At 34.2% G+C, this 25,202-nt stretch overlaps 1 protein-coding gene across 7 annotated transcripts in view; it reads left to right on the forward strand.

The window, feature by feature from the left end:
* The window catches only part of NCOA1 (nuclear receptor coactivator 1), a 144,379-nt gene that overhangs the window by 46,931 nt on the left and 72,246 nt on the right, over positions 1-25,202 (forward strand). For 6 of the 7 annotated variants that reach the window (XM_081157035.1, XM_081157030.1, XM_081157034.1 and 3 more), the window contains exon 3: positions 23,098-23,247. The gene's annotated coding sequence lies outside the window, so the exon portion shown is untranslated. Of the gene's footprint in view, positions 1-1,561; positions 1,615-23,097; positions 23,248-25,202 lie in introns of all 7 variants that reach the window. The other variant, XM_081157033.1, reaches the window with a different exon arrangement.

A 25,202-nucleotide genomic window follows, 5' to 3' on the forward strand; every position in this document is an offset into this window, starting at 1 on the left:
CCTTTTTCACATGTTGATTTTTCTCACCTGTGCTTACTTTTTTTGGTCTCTTTACACATCATGATTGTTTGTTATAGTTTTGAGTCATATGGGAAATTTAACCTGCTTTTCTTTTTTGGCTAAACTCACTTTCAGTTTCTCTATAGCTAAGCTGTGTATTAAGTAACTTTATTTTCAAGTCAGCTGGAAACTTTTGACAGATTGATATCCAGCACTTTGTAAAGTAGTAATTGGTCATACCAAAGTCTCCCAATTCTAAAAATTCTATGGTCTGTTTTGAAGGATTGGATGCTTTGTACTGCCTTGATTGTCCTTGCTTGTCTTGCAACAGACAGCTTTTGCCTCACAATACCTTTTTATTTCAATGCTTTATCATAGTTCAGTCTTTCTGAAAACATTTTCAAGCAACAGGCTTTCAGATTTCACTTAAAATTCAACTGCAAGTATATTTATTTACCTATGAACTTAACTCAGCTGTGGTCATAGTTGGATAAACTGATACCTTCTATGGGAAGGTATTTCCTATAGGTTTACACATAGGCAAGCAGTAACTTGCATCTCAACTTACTCCTTTGCTTGGCCTTCTGGTGGTTTTTTGGATATTAATTTTGATACTTCTCCTAGTTTCAGAAACCTAAAAATGTTATTTTAAGAAAAATAGCTATCTTTAGAATTGAGAAAATATAGCTTAGGAATTTAATATATAATAAGCAAGCGTAAAGTCTGTCAAGTGGTAGAATTATTTAATAAGTTTGGGGATGACCAAAGAGCAGTTAGAAAAATTAGTGTTGAACCTGTCTGTATACAGACGTATGGGTAACTTATTAAAATTGAAAAACTGAACTGATTCGTTTATAACTCTGAATAGACTAGTAATCTAAAGTAAGAAGACTAAAAAAAAAATTGAGTAAAAAAATTAAACACATCAATATAAAGAAAACCAACACACTTAAAAAGAAAAATAACAAAATGGAAAACATGACCTTAAATAGTATCTAAAATTGCTATGCGTGTTTAAAAATATTTACAACACTAAGATTCTCGTAAATACATTGATAAAGTCATGCCCAGTAGGTCATAAGGGGATATATAGAGTAAGTAGGGGTGGAGGGGGAGAGAGTAACTAAAGAATTTATATGCGTATATGCACAACCCAAGGACGCGGACAATGGTGGGAAGAGGGACTGGGGAGAGGAATGGGACGGGGTGGAACGGGTCATTGGGGAGCAAAAGGGACATCTGTAATATTTCAAACAAAAATAAAATTAAAAAAAGAAAAGAAAAGAGTTAAACCTTCTGTGTAATTAAAGCAGTGGTGACTCACCTTTTCATACTTACTGAATAACTGTAATAAAATAGTCCACAGGGAACCAAGTACTTATACGCTGCTTTGGCATTGGCACAGCTCACTTGGAGGGTGGTATGGTAGTATATCTTAAAAGCCTTAAGCATATTTATGGCCATTGATTTAATAATCCTACTCTTGGGAATTAACCCTAAGTAAATAATTCAAGGACTAAAAAGGCTGTTTTAGAATTCACAATAATATTACTTATAATAGGAAAAACTGAAGACAACACAGCTGGCCAACAGTGGGAAGTTTGCTGTTTCATGGTAAGTGAATACCCAAGCATTTCATATTCATTACAGGTAAGCACTGTGGCGACAGAGACGGCATCTTTCTTGTTCTCTGCTGTAGCACTAGCGCCTAAAATAGTTTGGCTTATAGTAGGCACTCAACAATTATAATTATTATTGAAATGAACAAATCAATGGAATATTGTTAAATTGAAATACATACTTGTAGAACCTATTCTTAAGTACCTTAATGAGTAAAGGAGATGTGGAACAAGTGGATTGAAGATTTTTTTGGAGAAATTTGAACTAGAGTTTGAAAGTTCAATAGGATATGGATTCTCTTGGGATCCAGGAGTTGGGAAAGGCATTCTAGCTCAGTATAGGGAAAGCCCTTATAGTAAGATTGACTGAGGAAAGGTAGGAGCTGAGGTAGAGGTAAAGACAGCGTCCCCAGTGGAATTGTAAATCAAGCTGATTACGTGGGACTTTATTCTGTAGTATGGGAAGTCATTAATGGTTTTCTATAGAAGTTGATATTGAAAGAGTTATTTAATTCAAGGAGTTTAATTTGTCATTGGTATATAGGGCAGGTTCAAGCAGGGAGATCAGTTTAAACTGTATTGGAAATACTAGAGTGGAACTTTGTGTGAGAAGTCCAGTGATAGTAATTGTAAAGCTATTTTGTTTTTCGTCGTGAACTATGGATAGGAATCTGATAATTTGCACTGATACTGTTTTTATTAATTTTAAGAGGTAAACTTGGTTATGTAAAAGGACAGTGCTATTAGAAGAGTAAATAAAAATATAATACAGGAAACATTTTACTGAAATTTTATGTTTAAAGTCATTCACAAAATTGTTTAGGGTCAAAATAGAACACAGATAAGTAATTTTTTCAGTGTCACACATGTTTTTGTATATCTTCTTGTAAATCTTCATTAAAGACAGAAGAAAACTATATCAACTGTCATTGTTTGTTCTGTCAAAATACTGCTAAATATCTTTTTAAAATTATGATCCTCTAGTGAAGGATCGTACCATTAAAAATTATGAATCAAGAACCTAGGTTTCTCTCTAGAGCTTTATGAAAAAGATGGATTTTGTTTGTTTTCACCTAGCATTTAACATGTTAGTGGCACTTGGGTAGTGAAAGTTGACATTTATAAGACAGGCCATTGTGGTGAGTTAGGGTTATGAAATTTATTTAGAATAAACTTAGAAGAGGTTTAAAACAACACAATTTGTTGCCAGTAGTTGTACGAAACTAATTCTGCATTGTTTATAAAATGGAGAAACATCATAAATTAAATTATCTCTAGATAAACATGTGCAGATTCCTTTAGAAGAAATAGCAAGCATTTTATCAAGCACTTGACCAGTATTTTTGAGCATTAATGTTTAACGTTCAGAATTAAAAATTTAAGTGAAAGCTTTAGGTGACAAAAAGATGAATTTTTAATTGACTTGACATGACAGTTCAATTGAATTGTTTGAGTAGTGGTTCAGAAGAATATACCCAAGTACCTAACTAAATTATCTTATATTTTCAGGGTTAGAGGTTGAATTGGAAAGGGCTTTGCCAAGTAGGTAATATTTTACCTGAATCTGGAGTATGTACTATTTGCTATGCATTGCCAGATGCTGGGTTTGTAATATATGTATAAGACATGGTCCTTTCTTGGACTAACAATTACTTGTGGACTAACATTTGTTTATAAACTGTGTAACAAATATTGAGATACGGGAACAAAGAGATTAGTTTGGAGGAGGGACAGGAGGAGAAGCAGCATTGAGCTTTGCAGAGAAGTTGGTATAAGTGGATCCTGAATGATGGATGGACCCACACCTCCTGGAGAAGGGCAAAAGGGATGTTCTTGGATATAGGATGTGCAGTATGAGTAGATGCATAAGGGCTTTCTTTTTTCTCATTAATTATAAGTAAACATTTTGATTTTTTAATTGGTAGTATAGAAAACTCTGTTATATATCAAACCATTTCTCATAGAATTCATTTAGGATACCTTTAAATATTAAAGTAAATATTGTCTGGATTGCAGAGAGTTATGAAGAAACATTTTGGGACAGTGGAAATGTTTTATATCTTAATTGTGGTGGTGGTTACAGAGGTTTTCCTTTGTCAAAATTCATTCTTTTGTATATTTAAATTAGGCACATTTTGTGTATAAAGTTTTATCTCAGTAATGCTGATTTTAAAATTGTCTATGAAATCACACTTCTTCCAAATTTGTATCTAGATTTAAAAACTGAGTTCTTAAGGAAGAGATTTTCAGCTCTCCATTCTCAAACTAAATGTCCAACACAAGACTGAGCATATAAATCACATAGCAGTGAGCAGAATAGAAGTCCATGCTTTCATAGAATTTACTTTTTAGTGGAGGAAGGAGATGGATAATACAGAAGAAAACAGAGTAATTAATTCCGGGTAATTGATTGTTATGACAAAAAGTTAAACATGGTAGTGGGACAGCCAGCCATATGTGGTAGAGAAGAATTGTCATTTTAGATGGGGGTGAGGGGTATCAAGTAAAATAAAGCCCAAATGAAGAGCCAGGCATAGTTCCAGCTTGTTAATTGTATTCTTTAAATCTGACCAACACTGAACTCACTTAAGATTAGAACTGAAGCTGAATACCTGTGGGAATTGCAGATGTGATTGTATATATCCAATTGATTATATGATTATAATGTAGAATGTAAATGTTGGAAGTTGACTAAAATAAAAGAAATTGAGATATGGGAGATTTGAGTATACTTTTCCCCATATTTGTGGCTGAGATTTAGTAAATACCATCTAAAATTAAAATGTGAATTAAAAAGCACACACAGTATTGGCTCTTGATAATCTTTTTCTAGATGTAAAGGAATTCTCGCCCGGCCGGGCGTGGCTCAGCGGTTGAGTGTCCACCTGGGATCCAGGTGATCAGGGTTCGATTCCTGATCAGGGCACATGCCCAGGTTGCGGGCTCGATCAATGACTCTCTCATCATTGATGTTTCTCTCTCCCTCTCCTTTCCTCTTTCTGAAATCAATAAAGATATATTTAAAAAAATAAAAATAAAAATAAAAAAAATAAATGTAAAGGAATCCTCTAGCTTCCATGGTTTTCAATAAGAAATTTGATTTCATTGTAACTCATGTTCCTCTATAGGTAATGTACTGTTTTCCTCTGGGTGCTTGCAATACTTCTTTCTGTGTGTTTAGTTTCAGAAACTTTATGATAATGTGTCTATGTTTGGATTTCTTCCAGTTTAACCAGTGTGAAGTTTGCTCAGCTTCTTGAATGTGTTAGTTTATGACTTTCCCCAAATTTGAAAAATTGTCAGCCATTATTTCTTCAAATAATTTATCAGCCCACTCTTTTTCCTCTTTACAGAACTTTGATGACATGAATATGAGATCTTATGTAATTGTTCCGCATGTCCCAGAGGTTCCATGTATTTTTTTTCACTATTATTTTTCTGTTGTCCAAATTGAATAATTCCTATTGATGAATCTTTAAGTTCACTGATTCTTTCTTCCATCATTGACATTTTAATATTGAGTTCATTCAGTGAGTTTAATTTTAGCTATTGTATTTTTCAGTTCTAAAATTTCCACTCGATTCTTCTTTATTTCTTCTGTTTCTTTGCTGAGACTCTGTTTTTCCATTTGTCTCAGTAGTTTGTAATTACTTGTTGGATCATTTTACTGATACCTTCTTTAAAACCCTTGTTAGATAATTCAGACATCTTTGTCATTTCAGTAGTGGTGTCTGTTAACTGTCCTTTTTACTTTGAGATTTTCCATGTATTGCTTAATTTTTTTCATGAGTGTAATTTTTATTAAAACAAATTAGGAGAATGAGAATAAAGAGGAAACAGAACCAACCAATCAAGCTGTATAAGCTCAATTTCTTTCTCTACAAAGTAGATATAATAATACCTACTTCACAGATGTTTTGTAAAGAATACATGAGAACACATATGTAAAGTATCCAACCCGGTCCTTGGCATGTCACAAATGCCCAGAAAATATGAGTTAACTTTGTTTTTCTTTTTCATGCTTATAGTATTTTGAAATCATTGTCAACTAGATAGCATTTTAAGGGAAGAGACTCTTTAAAATTCTTAACTCCTCCCCACCCCCAACTAGTTCTCTAAATTGTGATTACTTAATACGAAGATCAGCCTGTTCCTCAGTACTGCCTTAGTTTTTGTTGGGCATGGATCATTTTGTTGTTTAACCTAGATAAGTTTCCTTCTTGTTCTAGGCCCTAGGAAATTCATCCACTTTCTTCTGTTCCTTAGAAAATCTTTTTTATCTCTAGCACCTATCCAGGGTAGAAGTGGAATGATGTACTGTTGGCAGCTCCCTCCTTACTTGATACCAGGATGACAAGTACTTTCCCTTTTTGCTTTTAATATTTTACAGCTAAGCATTAGGGGAACAGTAAAATCAGGAAGAGGTAGTGAAGGTGTGTGGTTATGACAGAAGACAGCGTTGTTACAAAGCTTAGGAAATCCTAACAGCTTCTTAAAGCTTTCAGTAGTCCTAGACTCTTGCTGACTTGGCCATTGGAAGCCCTATTGAACTGATGCATCTTGATTTTTTTCCTTTCTCATGAGACCTCTTTGACCTTCATGATGGAAAGTTTTTCCTGAGAAAGTGCCATATAAGTTGAATTCTGAAAGATGAGTTAGGAGTTACTAGGTGAGGGAGGAAGAATGTACAGGCGGATAGAACCAGCATATCTAAAGTTGTTGAAGTAGGAAAGGAGCATATTGCATATTGAAGGTACTAAAAATGTCAGTACAGAAATAAAGATGGTGTGGTATTGACAAAAGTATACACGCATAGATTGTTGGAACAGAGTAGGCAGTCCAGAACTAGGACCCACACAAATATAGCCAGTTAGTTTTTGGCAAAGGTGCAAAAGCCTATCAGGAGAGAAAGAATAGCCTTTTTAGTAAATGGTGGCTTTGCATTCAAATGCAAAATAATGAACCTTGATTTATACTTTATACCTTATATAACAATTAACTCCAATTGCATCATAGATCTAAATGTAAAATGCTTTTGGAAGAAGACATAAGCGAAAATCTTTGTGACTTGAGGTGAGGCAAGACACCAAAAGCATCGTTCATTAAAAATATATATTGGTAAATTAGACTTCATAGTAATTAAAAGCTTTTACTCTGTGAAAGACAGTTAAGAGAATAAAAATACAAGCTACAGACCGAGATTAAATATTTTCATATTACATATCCAGTAAAGGACCTATATCAAGAATATATAAAGAACTCTCAAAATTCAACAGTAAGGAAACAAATAATTTTAAAATGGTAAAAAGATACAGACATTTCATCAAAAAGGACATAACATTGATAAATGAACACATGAAAATATGCTCAAAATCATTAGCTATTGGGGAAATGCAAATTAAAACCATGCTGAGACACCACTACATACCTGTGAGAATGACTAAAATAAGAAATAGTGAGAATACCAGTGCTAGCAAGGATGCAGAAAAACTGGAACTCCCATACATTTCTGGGGACAGTAAAAAATGGTATATATATTTCTTTTAAAAAAATATATTTTGGAATGAATTTAGATATACAGAAAAGCTGCAAAGATAATACAGATGCCCATATATCTCTGTTTCCTGTAATGTTAACATGTTATAAAACCATGGTATATATTTCAGAACGAAGAAACCAACATTGGTACATTTCTCTTTTTTTCTGATTAGCTTTATTATTATTTTAAATTTATCTTTATTGTTGAAAGTATTGCAGATGTCCCCTTTTTACCCCATTGATCCCCTCCCCTCCACCACCCCCAGGCCTTCCCCATACCAATATCTGTGTCCATAGGTTATGCATATAAGCAAACATTACTTTTAACTAAACTCCAGATTTTGTTTGTATTTCATCAGTTTTTCCACTAATGTCCTTTTCTGTTCCAGAATTCAAGACCCCACATTGCATTTAACCATTGTGTTTTACTTAGCCTTCTCTGCTTGGTGACAATTTGTTAGTCTTTCCTTCTTTTTGATAGCTTTGACACTTTTGAGTAGTACCGATCAGGTATTTTGTAGAGTGTCCCTCAGTGGGATATGTCTAATATTTTTTTCATGGTTAGACTTAGGCTGTGGTGTTTTGGGAAGAATACAAGAGGTGAAGTGCCCTTTTCTTCACATTATGTCTCAGAGTAAAATAGCAACATGATTATCACTGGTGATGTTAGCCTTACTGATTATTTTTTTATACTCTGGAAAACACTTTGGCCTTTTTTTATATAGTTAAACATATGTTACCACATGATCCAGCAATCACCTTTGGTATTTATCCTAGAGGATAAAAACTTAATTTCACAGAAAAACCTATACACAGATGTTTATGGCAGCTATAGTCCCCCAGCACAAGAAACAACCTGAATGTTTTTCTGGTGGGTAGATAAAACAGAGGTACATCCATGTAGCAGTGGATTACTACTTAGCAGTAAGAAAGAACAAATTATTGCCCTAGCTGGTTTGGCTCAGTGGTTAGAATGTCGACTTTAACTGCAAGATAGAACAATAGAAACTACCCATGCAGCTGTAAAAAAGAAGGCTCTTTTATCCTTTGGCACAGCATGGAGGGAACTAGAAAGTATTATGCTAAGTGAAATAAGCCAGTCAGAGAAGGACAAGTACCGCATGATCTCACTTATATGTGGAATCTAATAAACAAAATAAACTGATGATCAAAATGGATCCAGAGACATAGAAGCATGGAACAGACTGAGGGATCTCAGAGGGAAGGTGGAGGGGAGGGGGGAATGGGCAGGGAGAGATTAATCAAAGAGCTTGTATGTTTATAAGCATAACCCATGGACACAGACACTGGTCTGGGGGAAGGCCTGGGGGTGGGGTAGATGCGGGGTGGAGGGGATCAATGAGGGTAATGTAAAAAGGGGACATCTGTAAAAAAAATAATAATAATAAAGTTATTTTAATAAGTAAATCATATTTATTATTACAAAAAAAGAGAGAAACTACCCAATCTGAACAACAGAGAGAAAATACTGAAAACAAAGAAACAGTTTTGGAGACCTATGGAACTATAACAAAAGATTTATCCCCAAAAAGAGAAAAGAAAGAGGGCAGATGAGAAATAAAAGCTGATTAACTTCCTAAACTTGGCAGATACGTAAATTTACCAATTCAAGAAATTGAGTGAATCCTAAACAAGATAAACCCAAAGCAGTCCACACCAACTGCACATATTATAGTTAAGCTTCTAAAAACTAAAGACAAAGAAAATGTTATGAAACCAACTAGAGAGAAATGATGATTTACCTATAGGAGAAAAGCAATGAAAATGACAGATTTCTCATCTGAAACAAAAGAGCAATAAAGGAAGAAGTAGCACATTGTTCATCTGATTGTTTGTGCTTTTATATCTGTTTTTCTCTTGTTCATGACTCTTGGCATGCCTGGAATCTGGAGAATGAATTTCAGATACTGTGTAAAAAAAATGTACAAGCTGCGAATGATATCTTTTTCAACAGATTTTCTTTAGTTTCTGGTTGGCAGTGGGAGCTAATCCAATCAGAGATTAAGCTAATTTAAAGGCAGTTTTCAATCACATTAAGACCTGGCCTACTTCTCTGGTTCACCTTTATTGCTAGCATATAGTCATAAAGAGATCACAACTGAAAGCCTAGAATGTTGTACCATGGCTTCTCTATCTCTATAGCATTGTGAGACTGCTGAAAATTCTGCTTAGCTTCTCAGCCTCTTAGCCACTTTCTGCTCAGGTTTTCTGCCTATTGGCTTGTGTTACTTACTAATTTGCAACAACTTCTAGGGGAAATATGGTTCAGACTTTTGGGCTCACTTCTTTATGCTTATATTCTCTTCACTCAAGGTCCAGAAGCCTTAGTAACCCTGAACAGTAGTCTCTCCACCACTGTAGGATTCAAAAACAACCCCTCAGTTTCTCTGTTTCTTAGCAACAACTGCATGTTCCACTTTCCTGCCTCTTGTAAAATGATGAAATCTCTCCTAGAGATCATCTATGCCATTTTTCCCATTGATAAAGTTCAAAATCCAAAAGCAAAATCTCTTGTTCGAAACAACAAAAAAGAACTTTTCTACTATGTTAAAACCTGTCTTCTCTGGTTTCTCACTGATCTCTCCTTGAAGTAACTGGTCGAGCTACTTCCTGGAATCGTGACTACTAGGGTGCCACCAGAACTGTCCTTGGGTGTTCCTCAGATGTCTGCAGCTAAAGTTTAACTGATGTTACTTGAGATCTGTCCTGTTGGTTCCAGGTTGTGTTGGCCATCTTCCCAGGTGTCACAGATTACCTGAGGTCTGGCTAGGGTTTTCCATTGGCCCCCTAGCCAGGTGTTCTCTTTTCCAGGTCTTTACTGTGGAGTTACTTTGCCCCTATCACAGTGACCTCTTCTGGCAAATTCACCATCCAGCATCTTAAATTACCTTTCATGTACTTCGGAGCACACAGGAATTTCCCAATGCCTTCTATGGCGATTAGGAGAAAGGGAGACTCCAGAGCCAATCTCACGCCTTTTCTCATTTTGATTGTGCTTCTCAGCATTGTTTTGATGAGGTTAACTCCATCTTTTGCTAGAGTTTATATGAGGAGAGGTAACAGGTTGGTGTGTGTGTGGGCAGGGGGTGCTCCTAGAAGACAGTCACTTGCACAGTCTCAACAGAAAGAAGAATAGAAGCCATTCCAACTCCCAGATTTCCTCACTCCATCAAACATTTCTTTCCTTTGCAGCCTCTACCTGGGTAGGGTAATGGGAGTACTGGTTTAATCACTTCTATTCTTATCTCGGTCCCGCTTCTTTATCTCACTGTCCTTTGGCCATAATCAAGAATTTGAGGCTTTAATTTATACTTTCTCTAGGTTTAATCCTCCTTCTACCCAAGATAGCAGGCTTTATGTTCTAGCTGCATGAGCAGAAGGGATATCTGCTCTATGTGGAAGAAACTATAATCTGAGTCTTTCAGGCCTGGTCAGAAAATATTAGTGTTTAAAAAAATTTCCTTCTTTTAGAAAACTAGAGTTTTAAGAATTTTATCTTACTACAAAATCTTTTCTTTAATTGAGGTGAATTTTAATATTTGTAGCAGGTGAATAAAAAATTAATATTTCTTTCTGGGGCGGGTGGGTGGAGGGGGAGAGAGTAACCAAAGAACTTATGTGCATATATGCACAACCCAAGGACTTGGACAATGGTGGGTAGAGGGACTGGGGAGGGGGATGGGAGGGGGTGGAATGGGTCATTGGGGAGAAAAAGGGACATCTGTAAGATTTTAAACAAAAATAAAATTAAGAAAAAAAAAAAATAGCGTATACCAGGGGGCAAAAAAAAACCCCCAAAAAACTAATTTTCCCTCTTTAAGGAAGTTACATTTGTGCATTAGACACAATGGCAATAAATTTAGGCTTTCTTACCTAAAAATAAAAAAAAATATTTCTTTCTGTTTTTATTTTTAAACTTTCCCAAGGAAATGGATGCTACTCATAAAATAGTAAGGGAGTCAGTAGAAGGAAATGCAAATGGAAAAAACATACTAATAAGTATTTTCATAATCATTAGGGCATATATTACCTTCATTCATCTTCTTGGTTTTTCTTATACATTTACCCTTTTTATTCTAGTATAGCCTCTTATATGATTATGTTTCTAAAACATATTTTAGTTTTTATTTGATTTGTATTAAGCCTATAATTTTGGGATCAGTTTGTATCTTGATAATGGTTTTCCCAAACAGGAAAATAATCTGTATCTCTTTTTTTCAGATCTTCTTTAAATGTTTATCAATAAGGTTTTGTAAAATTTTGAAATGTGGCTTTAAAATATAGGTGTCATATTCTTTGTACATGAATCTTTTCCTTTTTGATTTTGTAAGCACCCTTCCTTCATCACCCCTACTTCACTGTGCATGCACCCATCTTCCCCTTTGTTTGGTCCCTTTCCCCAGTGATCTGCAGGGAATGCCACTCAGTGTCCAAAGTTTTCTTTCCATGTTGGAGCAGTGTCCAATCAAGCGTCAGGCTAGCTTAGCTGGTGTGTCTCACTGCAGTCCATCAGTCCATTGCATATGGGGTCTGCAGAGCCACATGGCTATGGAGGAGACATGGGAGAATGTAAGGAAGCCAAGAACACATGAGCACAAGAGCTACAAGAGAGTGACAAGAGAGATAGTTCCTTTGTTTAGGAGAGTATGTATTCCCAAATGTATGCTCCTTCTGGCTAACCATCTCTAACCCCAGGTTTGATTAGCAGCCAAATACCTTTCCTAGTCCCCTCAGCTTTACTGGGCATGTACCTATCTTTCCTTTGTGGATTCCTTTCCTCAGTGTTTTGCAGGGAATAGACTGGTATTCCCTGGGGAGTGTCAAATTGCAGCTTCCTGGTGAAGCTGCCCAAGTGACATGCCTATAATATCTGGCCTCTCTTTTGCTTCTTTCCTATTATTAATAACTAGATAATCACAACGGTATCACCTTTATACATCAGAGAAGCTTTTCTTTATCCTAGTAAGTACCTTTAGTGTTTTTCCTTCATAGTGCATTATCACAATTTGCAGTTATGTATTTAATGTCTCCAGTGCCTAAAACATGATAGGCACTGTATATGATATATTGTTTAATAACTAAGAATGGTGCTAAGAGGTTTGAAAAGAGGATTTTTGATGAAAACCTTTTTTGACTAACAGGTTGAAAAGAATTATTTGAGTAGTTTTATATTAAAACCATAGGTACCTTCTTAGGCTTGGATCCATATACTTCTAAGCAACTTTATGCTCTTATTTTTTTTCCCCCCAAGTAAGCTGCTATACTGGAAAGCAAATTCACTGACTTTCTGGCAAGAATATTAGTTGAATTTATAAGATATTGTTCATTATAAATGACTAAACTAGATTCTGCGGATCACTGTTGGCTAAGGTAAAATGATCCATTGAGGTACTAGACCTGTGGGACTAAAAGATCAAGCACTTCAGTGGCTCTGGAGAGAAGTAACAATCTTGAGGCCCTTGCCTAGCCTCTTGTTACTACCGCTTCATTTGATGAAAATCAAAAAAACTGTTTTTCTCCTCAAATTGCTATCCCCTCCTACTTTTCTTGTACTGTTTTGTAGCAGTAACCATGGTTACTAGTAAAGGCTCCTTGGAGCTTTAAAAACATCAGTCAGTTTCACAGCTGGAGGCAGAGTGATCTAGATAAAAGCAAAAGAATAAAGCTTACTGCGGTGTTTTCTGTTGTGTTGCTTTTTTTTTGTTTTTTTTCCCTGTTAGAATTGAGTTCTTTCATTAGGGAGCATTTTGCATGAAGTGAAGTGTTCTTTGTTCCCATTAGAGTAGACAACATTTTCATTTAAATTAACAGTAAGTTAGCACCTGGCTGTTTTTTAGAGTCAGGAAAAGGAAGGCAATGCTCACACTCACCTGTCCTTCACCTGAGCCTGCAGCCCTCTCTAGCCTCTCCTTTCTCTTCTCTGTTTCCTTACCACCTTCCCTGCGCCAGTACTGAGGGGTAGTAATACTGATATTTGAGTCTTAGATGGACAAGGTTGTGAAGTTGCAGCGTTGGGTTAATGGGAGGAAGAGGAATGCGGGAGGACCAAAACCTTGGTGCAGTGCTTTGGGGAGCGTATTTACCAAGGTCAAGAAGAAACAAGGCCTGCTCTTGTCGAGGGCCAGAATAAGTGATCTCTGGAAGAAGGCTTGAAGGCAAATACTGTCTTAAGGAATGCTACTGTTGAAATGGGAAAGGAAATCTATATTTATCAAACATCTGGTATATATTGAATACCTGCATTTGTACTTTCTATTGTATTATGCTCTCTCTCATACTAGGCTGAAAGGACTCTGAGAAATTTAAAATGACTTATTGTTTTCTTTGTAATGATTTTCTACTCTGAAACTCTGCCACCTTAGCTTATAGGTGATTTATACCATCTTTTTTCTTGGTGTGATCTTAGACTTGCCTGCAATCTGTTTTTTCTAAATAAAGTTTTGTTACAATGCAGCTACCATGCTCATTAGTGTATGTATAGTCCATGGCTCCCTTTGCACTCCAAAGGCAGAGTTGAAGAGCTGCTACAGAAACACCATAGCCTGCAAAACCTAAAATATTTACTATCTGGATCTTTACAGAAAAGTTTGCTAGCCCCTGATCTACATGGAGAAGATCAGTTCATCTTAGACCAGATATGGGAATGGTTATATTGGGAGGAAAGCAAGCATACTCTTAGGTTATATTCCTTGTGGACATTAGAAAAGTGGCAGGATGAAAGGAGGGTGCTGGAATGGATTTAGATGAAAGTGCTGGGCTTACTGAGCCTATTTATTTATTTATTTATTTATTTATTTATTTATGCCCTTTTAAATCATAAATTCAAACCTGAACTGTGAAAGGAAACTTCAAATGTAAACATGGTATATTTTGCACATTTCTTTACCATTTTCTATTTCTACATACATACTTGTGTCCATAGTCTCACACGGACTTGCTCTAATTCTGTTACTCATTCATAAACTCACATAAATGTAGGCTTACATAAGTATTTTGGTTGGAAGTGAGCTCCAACATCTTTATTTTACAGATGGCAAAAACTGAGTCCCTAAGAAGTTGTCATATGCCTGATGTTACAAAAGCAGGTTAGTGGCAAATCCTGGGAGTAATACCCTATTTTTTTGGTCTAACTTCCTGCTATCTTGCATAGAGGCATTCAGGTAATAAGTCTACCCTGTAAGCTTCGCCCAATATATCTTTAGTTGTAAGTAGGACTTCATAGAAAATTAAAGAAATGCTGAAGAGCAGAAAAGCATTAAATCTAGATTCTAATTTAACTCTACTACTGATATCTTTGCAATTTTCTATAAGTGCACCATTCTTTGATAAACAGAAGTAAGAATCTAGAAGATAAATTAGGCTTGTAAGGATGACTGTAGACTTAAGATCCAGATATTTGCTTTATTTCCTGGTAAATGTGTAGTTATTCAAGTAATATGATGGTATATTCACTGTCCCTAAGTAATTTGTAAGGGGAACACTGAAGAATCCAGGATCCACGTTGCTATAAGTAGGCTATAAAAATGTGTTTAAATATTTCTCTTTTTTGAACTGAACAAACTGTAATTTATAATTCATAATAAAAAGGCTTAATGTATGATTTCATAACAATGAAAAAGAACTTCCTCAAGAAAATTAGATGTTGTTTAAATAAAAAGACGAAAGAAATACACCAGAGATTATAGCCGTTTTGCTTTCATGTTCGTGATAGGGATATTGCCATCAGAATCAGGGCAGAGCCATTACTTCCCTTAAATTTAGTATTAGAAAGACCTCTCCCTTTATTGCATCAGAAGATAATCATAGAATTTCTTCTTGCTGGTTCCCCAGGGGCCCATTTTAGACAAGAGAAATCCTAAGAGAAACTTGCACAAAAGATCTCCATTGTAAATTATGCTATAAGAGCTTTCTCTGAAGATAATTTATAAAACCTTAATATCAGTATTTTTGCCTATATTTAATTAATCTCTACAGAATTGTGTAATTGTTCCTTCTTTCCCTCTATGTGATAAATCCAGTCCCTCTACTTTCTTTACTTTTACATTGGAAAAAACTTTTTTAAAGTTTAAAAAAATTTTTCTTAAATTTTAAGTGTTCTGAAGTTTTTTTCTCAGTAATATAAGTAATAAGCAAATGCATGTTGTAACTCAACAGACCTAACCAGTCATAATTTGAATTAGGATGTGATGAGACTGTGTTCAACTTTCAAAATACATGATTGCTCTTTAATCATTCAGAAATTTAAGCCATTTTAGTAATTCAGTATTTCATAATTTAGTTTTGTATTTTTATTGAAGGCCTACCTCCAGATGGATTGTCCACATAAAGAGAATGAAATGGAACACATATAACTTAAATTTGGAATTCTAAATAAATATTTTCATTACAGTTGGTTCATCAGAATTGAGGTTGACATATAACCATAATTGGGTATCACTTATCTGGAAACTGATTTACCAGCATTAATCATTACCAAAGCTAGTAGTTTTTAGTTCTTCAAAATCATGTTTCTCTTTGATAGTCATAAAAATAATTGATTCCTCTTTACTATTGCTTGAAATTTAAAATAAGTTTAATTTGTTAAAAAAGTCAAAAAATTTAGGTATAGAGTGCTGCTTTGTTTTCAAACTTAATGTCTCCAGATTATTGGTTTATATTTAAACTTGTAGTACAGAAGTTTCTAACATGAGTTCCATGGACAACTTCAGAAAGTCATTAAACTCTCCTGATATTATGTACAAAGTTTTGTCCATGTGGAAATTCTTTTGAGATGAAGTGTCTATAGCTTTTATTGGAGTTTCAAAGTTGTCCCTCACCCGAACCAAAGTTAAAACCATTTTTGTAGGCCTTCTGAAGCATTGTGCCTTCCAAACGAACATTGACGGTAAGTTTGCTTTGCTTTCTATAATCACTAAACCATAGAATCTTGGATTGACCAACCTTTATTTTTTTTCAAGTGAGAAAACTGAAACTCCCAGAAGTTAAGTGACTTAGCTAAGGATATTGTAGTTTAATTCTTGTTAAATTAGCAGAGGACTCAATGGGGCCCCTTTGGTATACTGATTGATTTCCTATGGTCTTTTTAGCCTTCCAGCCTCTGCACAGAGGTTCTTGAGCTTTCAGTTTGGCAGCAAGGTATTTGTATTTGAATACAAAGCTTTTGTGGACACAATAAATATCTCTAATAATTTGTTCCAATTATTTCATGAAGTATTAGTGTGATGCAAGTTATGTGATTTCTTAGAGGGAGTATATATGGAAGCCCATATTGTACCAAAGGGAAAATCTTAGCCTTCATGAAAAAATTATACCTTTGGCAGTGTCCATGTCGAAGGAGTGTTTAGGTATATAAGGTCATGAGACTTCAGATTACAGGAATCTCAGGCCTGTGACCATTTCCTTCATTTAACAAAAATTTATTGTGTGCCTACTAGGGGGATATAGGTTTTACTAATTGATAAAGAATAGTTGAGGAAAATTATGAGATTGTGTTCATTTAATAATATTAGCAATTTAATTAATGTTGGAAAATGTTTTTCTTTCTAATCACTAACCAAAAGAATAAAATATCAAAATTAATACTGACAGCAAGTTTTGCATAATAGTCCTTAGGACACTGGTCTGACAGAGTTATGAAATGTTATAAATTCTCAGACTATTGGAAATTAAGGAAATCTCCTGATTTAGATACAGGACCAAAGCAAAAAAGATTTTTGTTTTATTTATCATTTTTCACTATTAGGTTGAGATTTAACTATTATTCTTAAATTAATGATTTCTTTAATGTTTAAATTTAGTGGTCATATTTCACATCATGAACATAGATCCTGAGTTTTTATATTATTTGGTAATATAAGACAGCACAGTTGCAAGTGTGAAAGCTATAGCAAATTAATTGAAAGTATTCTCAAATTAACTTAAATTTTAATCACTTTTCCTATACCTTCAAAATAAGGATTTTATTATTTAATGTTCTATTACATTTCAAAGAACTAAGACTAATCCCATTTTTCAGTATTTATTTTACATGGTATATACTGTGACGACCACAGTGAAAACTGTAGAATTTCAAAATGGGGGCATATTTAAGACTATTTTCTGAGAGGGATTTATGGAGGATGTCAGAAATAGGATTTGAAATGTTTTACAAAGTGGGGCCAATGGGGCAAGTGAAAAGCCTAAGTTGTAGGCTAAAACTTTGTTAATTTGGATTATTTTATAACTTATACAAAGCCCTTTTGGCTGCTTATTATGTATGATTAATCATTCTTATATGCCTTAGCCTTAGTCCTGCTATTTAAATTGGAGCCCTGGTGACCTGAAATTGTGGCTTCAGTTAGTCGTATAATTTACCTTTCTTCTCTCACTCCCCATTCTCTTCTTTAGTTTATCATTCTCAAAAGTCCATGGAAGTATCAGTCACTTCTTGAGGGTCGCATTGAGATGATCTGTTTCCCATTTGTCTTTCTTTGTCTTGTCATTACACTGTGTATGCCTTTGTTTTCATTATTTTGTTTTGCCTAGAGCCCTAGCAGGGCATTAACTGAGATGTTCCTTGATCAAGACCACATATTCTTACTGTTATTGTGCTTTAGCCTACCTCCTCTTGCTTCTTGCAATCGTAGTATTTCTTCAAGTGCCTGCTTCTCAAGCCCCATTCTAATTTGTGTTCTCCAAACCCTATTGCCTCTTACTGCTAGTGCTCCCAAAGTAAATCTCTTTTTTGAATTGCATTTATAACAGTATGTATGGTATGCATAGAACTTGAATTACTGAAAGAAAACTTGCATTTATATTCTGAACTTCAGTCTTCATCAAATCAAACTGATTTTCTTTCCAAGTAGTCTGTTTTCAAAGTTTCAGTACATGTTATCGTCTTACAATACAAAAATAATACTGGTATTGTTAAGGTTTGTCACTTACAAAGTTACTGGAGAATGGAATATTTAAAATATTCATGCAATTTACATGGAAAACTTTAAATAATTCTATAGCTTAAATTTTAAAAGAATACTGTTCATTTATGATCTGTTGATGAAGCTGCATTTGTAGCAGTGCTGGGAGAAGAGGGTTTACTAACCCCGCACAGCTCAGACCAGGTCTTTCCCTGACAGCTCTGTTAACTGCGGTTCCTCTGGAGATCATTCTTGGAAAACAAACCCTCCTTACTCCACCTTTACCCAAGAGGTCAGAATACAAGTATTCCTTCCTTTGCATGCACTTTAATCTTGGTTAGAAGTATTATGTTTTTCCCCCTTAATTATTCTTTGTAACTACATATGTAGTTTCAAAAAATGTCCACTATAATTAAAATTTAGGAAGAACACTGGGACTTAAATGTAGCAGTTGGTTATATTAGTTATAACATACCAAATGGTTAACCAATAAAGGTTTTAAATAAAATCTAAATGCTTTGCTACATTTATGTAAGAACTAGTAGTCTTTGTTTTTTTTATTGATTTGAGAGCAAGAGAGTGGAGGGTGGAACATCACTTTGTGTTCCACTTATTTGTGCATTCGTTGGTTATTTTTTGTATGTGCCCTGATCGGAGATCAAACCCGAAACCTTGATGTACCATGACAACATGTAACCAACTGAGCTAGCCAGCCAGGGCTAACTAGTAGTTTCTTGAATAATAGTTCTCTAGGTGATCAAGACAGTATATTTGATTGACAAATAAGAAAATACGTAGGGTTATTGAAATATTCGAGTTATTCTCCATAAAGGACTGTTCCGTCATCTTCTTCATTCACTTATTAAAAAACTTATCGTCCTTCACTAAAAAGTAAATTTTAAAGTATTATGTAGTATGTTAAGCAGTGTTATGTATGCCCAACCTAAGAAATGAAATTTGACCAGTGTAATGGAAACTCCCTGCGTAAGCCTTTCTCAATTCATCTCTCTTCCCGTCTCTCCCCAATTATAAACACTGGACTGAATTTTATGAGTCATTTTAATTTTTTTAAATCAGTTTTATGCATATATATCTGTACCTAAATAATATAGTTTATTTATTGCTTATTTTTGAAGTTTATAAAAAATGATATATTGTATGTTTTTCTTAAGATCTTTTAAATTTCTAAAATTCATTTACATTGCTCTGTAGGACATTGATTTTTAGGCTAGTTATTGAATATACAATGATTTGTTCTATTGTTAGTCCCTGAAGCGTAAGCAGAGGGTAGAAGGAGTAGGGAAAAATGAAATCAAGTTTGTAAAAATTAATTCCAGAAAAGATACTTCAGAAAGCTTTTAAAATGGAGTTGAAGTTGTGGACGTATATGGTGATATTAAATCTTAGTATACTAGGACTAGCCAAAACTTTGAAGGGATTAAAACAGTTTCAGGCCATCCCCACCCCCAATTAAAATGCTGTCCCACAAACACAGAATTCTTTGTTGTTTGGATCTTTATGGCATGAAGTTGGAGGAGGGTGGTAGACACATTGAGCATACAAAGCATGTGGGTTCAATGATTGTGGTGGTGTTGGGGTATGTTGAATTCCTGGTGTCTTTGAGGAAAGTATTTGTGCTTCATTGGGGTTTACTTTGCAGGGACTCTTGACTACCTTTGGGCACTTTTCTAGGAGTTTGTTTTATTTTAAAGGGTCTGTGATTGTTTGGGAAGTTTCAAAATAATTCTTGAAAGTGGACATTATGATTTTCTAACTTCAACTTTTGCTGGTTTTCTTCCCTTACTTTGACTCATCTTTCTCTCTCTTTTTAATCGATATTCCAGCATTAATTGTCCCCTTCTTTAAATATTGGATTGTTTTTATAGTGATTTATTCTCTTCTTTTCTCACTTTTCCTTGATCATCTCATCCACTCCACTACCAGAGATTCCAAAAACTGTTATATCCCACTTCTTTGGAAGTCAGCTGGATTTATCTACTTGGATGTCATATTTGTAATTAATGTGTACGTAACTGAATTCATTAGCCTCTCCCTCAGACATCTGTCATCTCCTTTAAACTCAGTCTTGGCTAATGGCATTAATACCTTTCCCATCTCCCATGCCAGGAAACTTGGTGTTTGTAGGAGCTTATTTAGAGAGTATAATCCTGAATGAAAACAAAGTTTCAGCCAGAAAGATGCTTCATCATAGCATTGTTTTTTTCAACAAAAAGTTAGAGACAATCTGTCTTGCTTAAAAACTGTGACACATACACAAATATTTTACAGACAATACAGTAGAAGAATATTTAATAACATGAGAATTTATATATATATAACTTTATTGAAAGAAAAAGATGCTCTTAAACAATATGTGCACTATGATACCATACTCTGTACTTAGAGAATAATAAATATACAAATGTTTGCATTAATTCTAGATGGAATAGTTGTAGGTGGTTTTTATTTACCTGCATTTTCTAATCTTCTACCATAAACGTGAATTACTTTTATAATTCATACATGCAGATACGTTTTTTACCCCCAGTTCTTATTGATTTATTCCAATGTCTCATTTTCCCCAACTGTTACTGCATAAATCCAACTGCTCACTGTGCTGGAATTAGACTATCACAGCAACCCTCTTGCCTCCGTTGCTCAGCTGCCAGAGTCATCTTCCTAAAAATCTTAGCTGGTTGGGTTGTTTCCTTGCTTAACCTTTCCAATTTAAGTAGCTAAATGTTAAACCCACCCCCAAAACCATCAAGAATAGAGAGTAAATTTTGAAGGTTTTCCCTTGTCAAGATTTGGTCTGAAGACCTTCAGCCAACTGGAATTTAGCCAACTCAAAATTTAATATAACATCTTCTTCTAACCCTGACCAAGTCACTTTTGACAAGAACACATAGTTATGCCAGATTTAAGGGGTGGGAGAAGAGAGGAAAAAAGGGAGAAAGAAAGAGAGAAAATATGAATTGAACTCAGGAATTTGCACATCTCTGCTCTTTGCTTGTCCCTTCTGTTCTCTGCAACCGGTCACACTTGCCCTTGCTGGGTGTTTTTCGTTTGTTTCTATTCAAGGGACAATTTATTGTTTTTCATGAGTATTTAGCCAGTAAGAACAAATAACTAAATAATGAAAATCCATCAGTTTTAGTGCCAATTATTATATCAGCAGATCCTATTAGGAGTATTTATTGAAGCATGTCATGCTAATAGTCCCAGAGTGTAATTATACTTGCAGATTTTTCATGCTTTCAGGGAGTTTGTAACATGTTCCAGATGGCTAAATAGGAAGGAGTAGACATTGTGTACTGTCTTTTCAATTATGATTAAGAATTTGATGTTACTACTTATGTTACCATTATTACTTTCGATAGATTAAAACATGAGAGGAATTTAACAAAATATGTAGGTTTGGGTTTTATTTTTTTAAGATTTCTTTTTCTGTGGTCAACAATTAACAGGACCTTTTAGATTATTTTCCCCTGGTAAATTGTTTAAGTGCTTTAATTTAAACAGCATTAAAATGAGATAATTGCATCTTAAGTAGTAATTCTTTTATGAATGTAGTCCCTAATTTATTCTTGGAAAGTATTCACTTGGGTTTGTTTTAGACTTAAAATTACATGGTGAACCTTCTTGAAAAAACTTACATGAGATTGAAATAGCATAATTTTCCAAACTGTTGAAGGTTCTTTGACTTTTTCCACAAATTAAGATGACCTTAGATTCAAAATCAATGGAACATATACTTCAAATTTTGCCAGTAGTAGTAGTGATGACTTTTCATTCATCTATTCATATTTTCCTTTACTCTTAACTGACCATCCAGCTACACTCACTTGAAAGGCCTATGGCCTGTGAACTCAGAATAGAACAGTTAATGGATTTAGGGGTCCAGACCCATAAACCTTGGCTTCATTATGACCTTGTATTAACCAGTTTGCTAACTCATTAGTTGACTTAAATATGTTGTTTTTCAGTAAGAAATAGAATATTCAGTAATTCAATTAACGACCTATGCATTTTCCTAGTGTAAGTATTGTGAGAAAGACAAATTGGTCTTAATCTTTAGGCTACTGTTGCCTGTTATTGAGGCTCTCTTCAAGACATCTCACATACAAGAAAACAAGCAAAAACATAAAAAAGTATAATGCCAAAATTACATTTCTGGTGATGAGTAATGTGGACTATTCCTAAAGATTTTGTTGGGTGAAAGGAGCAGTTTACATTCTGTGTTACCCATCAAGACTGACTTGCTATAAATCATCTTTAAATGTCTTTGTTCATTCTCAGACTTTCCCGTTCCTCATTAAGCTGCCACATCTCTACCTCTTCTTGACTGTTTCTCTCCCAAACAACCTGCCTTCCCAGCCTCTTGTAAGTGTGGATCTCATCCAGTTTGGGTTTTTTCTTTCAGTGATCCAATCCCCTACATTTCTTCTTGCTTTTGGTCACTTTTCCATGTCTTTGAACAGTTACTTTTTCTGTTTTGTTCAGGGTTAATAATTGTTATCTGTGGACAAGTTAATTCAATACAAGAAAGTCCATCATTACTGGAACCAGAGCTCAATGAATTGCGTTTAAGTGTTAGGAATATACTTTCTCAGTAAAAAATTTTAAGTGAAATAATAATAGTAACTTTCATACATACAGAAATCAAGGAAATAATTAAATGCAAATTGAAAACATGAAAAATCAGTAGAAAGAAGGACAAGCATATAAATGCAGCCAGAAAGAAAATTTTTTAAAACATATAAATGGGTCCTTGAGAAGCTTAAGGGCAGAATGTAATTAGGTATTACATAAGTAGCAGTCTTAAATAGGAATACATATTTAATCACCAGAAAGGACTTCAACTGTAAAATCAGATTTTTATCCATTATCTTTGGACATATTTTTCCATTTGGCTTTAAAAGTTATGTTTTCTTTACCTAGCATTCTGAACTTTATCATTTCTTAGACAGTAAAATGACAATCTGACCTCCCTCTGCTTTCGTTTTTCTTTTCCTTTGTTGTAGTTGTTTGCATAATTGTCCTTAAATGAGGTGAGAGCGAAGAGACAGCCTCTTTGGAGAATCTCTACCCCTTTCTCCCGGAAGCTGCCCTCTGGAGCACTGACTTGACCCTATCTGTTTTGAGGACTCATTATGAACAAGGAAGTCTCCCAGGTAAGAACTGTAGCTCTGGTTTTAACGAACTTTGTCTCTACAGAAGTATGGAGGGAAAATGACTACCTGTTGACATTTATTTTTATGGAAATATATGATGTGAGAAGCTTCAAGGTAATCATAAAACATGCTGACATTTCTAATTGAAAATGTTCGAAAAGTTTTAGATTACACTTTATAAACCGCTTAAAATTAATATAGGCTTCAGTGAAATTAATATAGGCTTAAAATTAATACAGGCTTCAGTAAGGAAATGTATCAGTAATGTTTTTGACAAGTATATTTTGAATCAACCAATATGGCTTAAATTTCAAGCTGGGCTTTTAAAATGCATAATCTTTCTATAAATTTGGGCAATGAAGATTATATGCAGATTTGTATTGTAATTTTATTCATGCCCTTTCCTCTAAAGTTGGGGGAATGACCTTGAAATTAACTGGAGCTTTACCTGACTTGATAATTTTCTAGTGCCCTCAGAATACAATTACATTGTTTTGGCAAATTATTTTGACCCATGCAGCTCTATTACTTTGGTACTTTTGCTACCTTATAACATTAAAAATCAAGTTTCAGTATACTTATTTTATTTTATCAGTTTATGTGCATATTTAACCATATTATATTCTGAAATGAGTTTCTGAAATATTTGAGGGAAATTGAACAACTGATCAGGAGCTTAATTATTTTAGAATCATTAATTGCAGTAATTTTGTATAATAAGTGTGATTATTTTTTTTTGGGTAATCATCTGTGGATTATCTGTGTCTAATGTTGATCTTCATTCTCCCCAGCTTCTAGCTGTTTTTCTGCTAATTACTATCTGAATCTATGAAAGAGGGTAGAATTGGTGGAAAGAGACAGACATTGACGTTTTTATCACTTAATTTTGTCTCTATGATCATCATTTTCTTTTTTTAAGGCTGTTACCTCTTTGCTAGACTATGTTATCCTGTGCACATGCAAGTAAATATCATATACTTATTTTGTTGTTTACACAGTTAAAAGACAGCTGTAGTCAGGAAGACTGGTTTTAATTTTTTCATTTAATGAATTCCAACATCTTTTTCACAAGTTAGAACAATGTAGAATTGATTTTTGAAGACATGTACAGTGTACCTATAACTACCCAATGTTATTTTAAGATAACTGTAATCATCTAATTAGTTTCATAGATTTATAAGGAAATGTTGAAGGTATTTTTTCCAAATTGTTTTAATAAGATAGTTGCACAAATATATATTTCATATACTGTTTTTCCACAGTAACAAATTAATACCAGTAGGAGTATTTTAGCAAGGCAAATGCATATTTTTTATCTTTAAAGTTATATTTTAAATAAAGTTAAGGTGAGGAATTTGAAATATTAACTTTAAAAAACTGATTTGATTTTCTTCTTCCTATATATTTCTTAACAGAAAACCAAAAATAAACTTTTACACTTTTCCAAACTTTTCCTATTTAGAAAAAAATTAGTGCAAAGAAAGAAAGCATTATTTCTTAATCTGCAGAATAAACTTTTAGTAGTAAACATAAATCCATTAAATACAGTGTTTTAAACATGACCTACTTTTAGAAGTTACCCAATCCTTCATAATGTCTTTATTAGCATAATAAATTTAAAAGACTTTGCACAGGATTTTCTTTTACAGAAGACACTTTAAGAAAAATTTGATATTTTATAAAATTGATGAAGTAAATAAAACAGTGTCTTCATTTTTAAGAATGCATTGCTTTAAATCCATTTCTTTGCTTTCTATTTCTGACCAAAATGGTTGTTATTGGCAGAAGCTTATTAGTCCCCTACTTTGTGGATTCTGAGATAATGTTTTTTGTTTCCAGATGTTTAAGGAAATCCTTGTTCAGTCATTATCTTGAAAATATCTGCTTTTAACAAAAAATTAGGAGGCATGCAAAGAAACAAAAAATATGAAAAAATAGGAATCAATAGAATCTGC

This window comes from Miniopterus schreibersii, assembly GCF_964146895.1.
Source record: "Miniopterus schreibersii genome assembly, chromosome: 13".
NCBI classification, from domain to species: domain Eukaryota; kingdom Metazoa; phylum Chordata; class Mammalia; order Chiroptera; family Miniopteridae; genus Miniopterus; species Miniopterus schreibersii.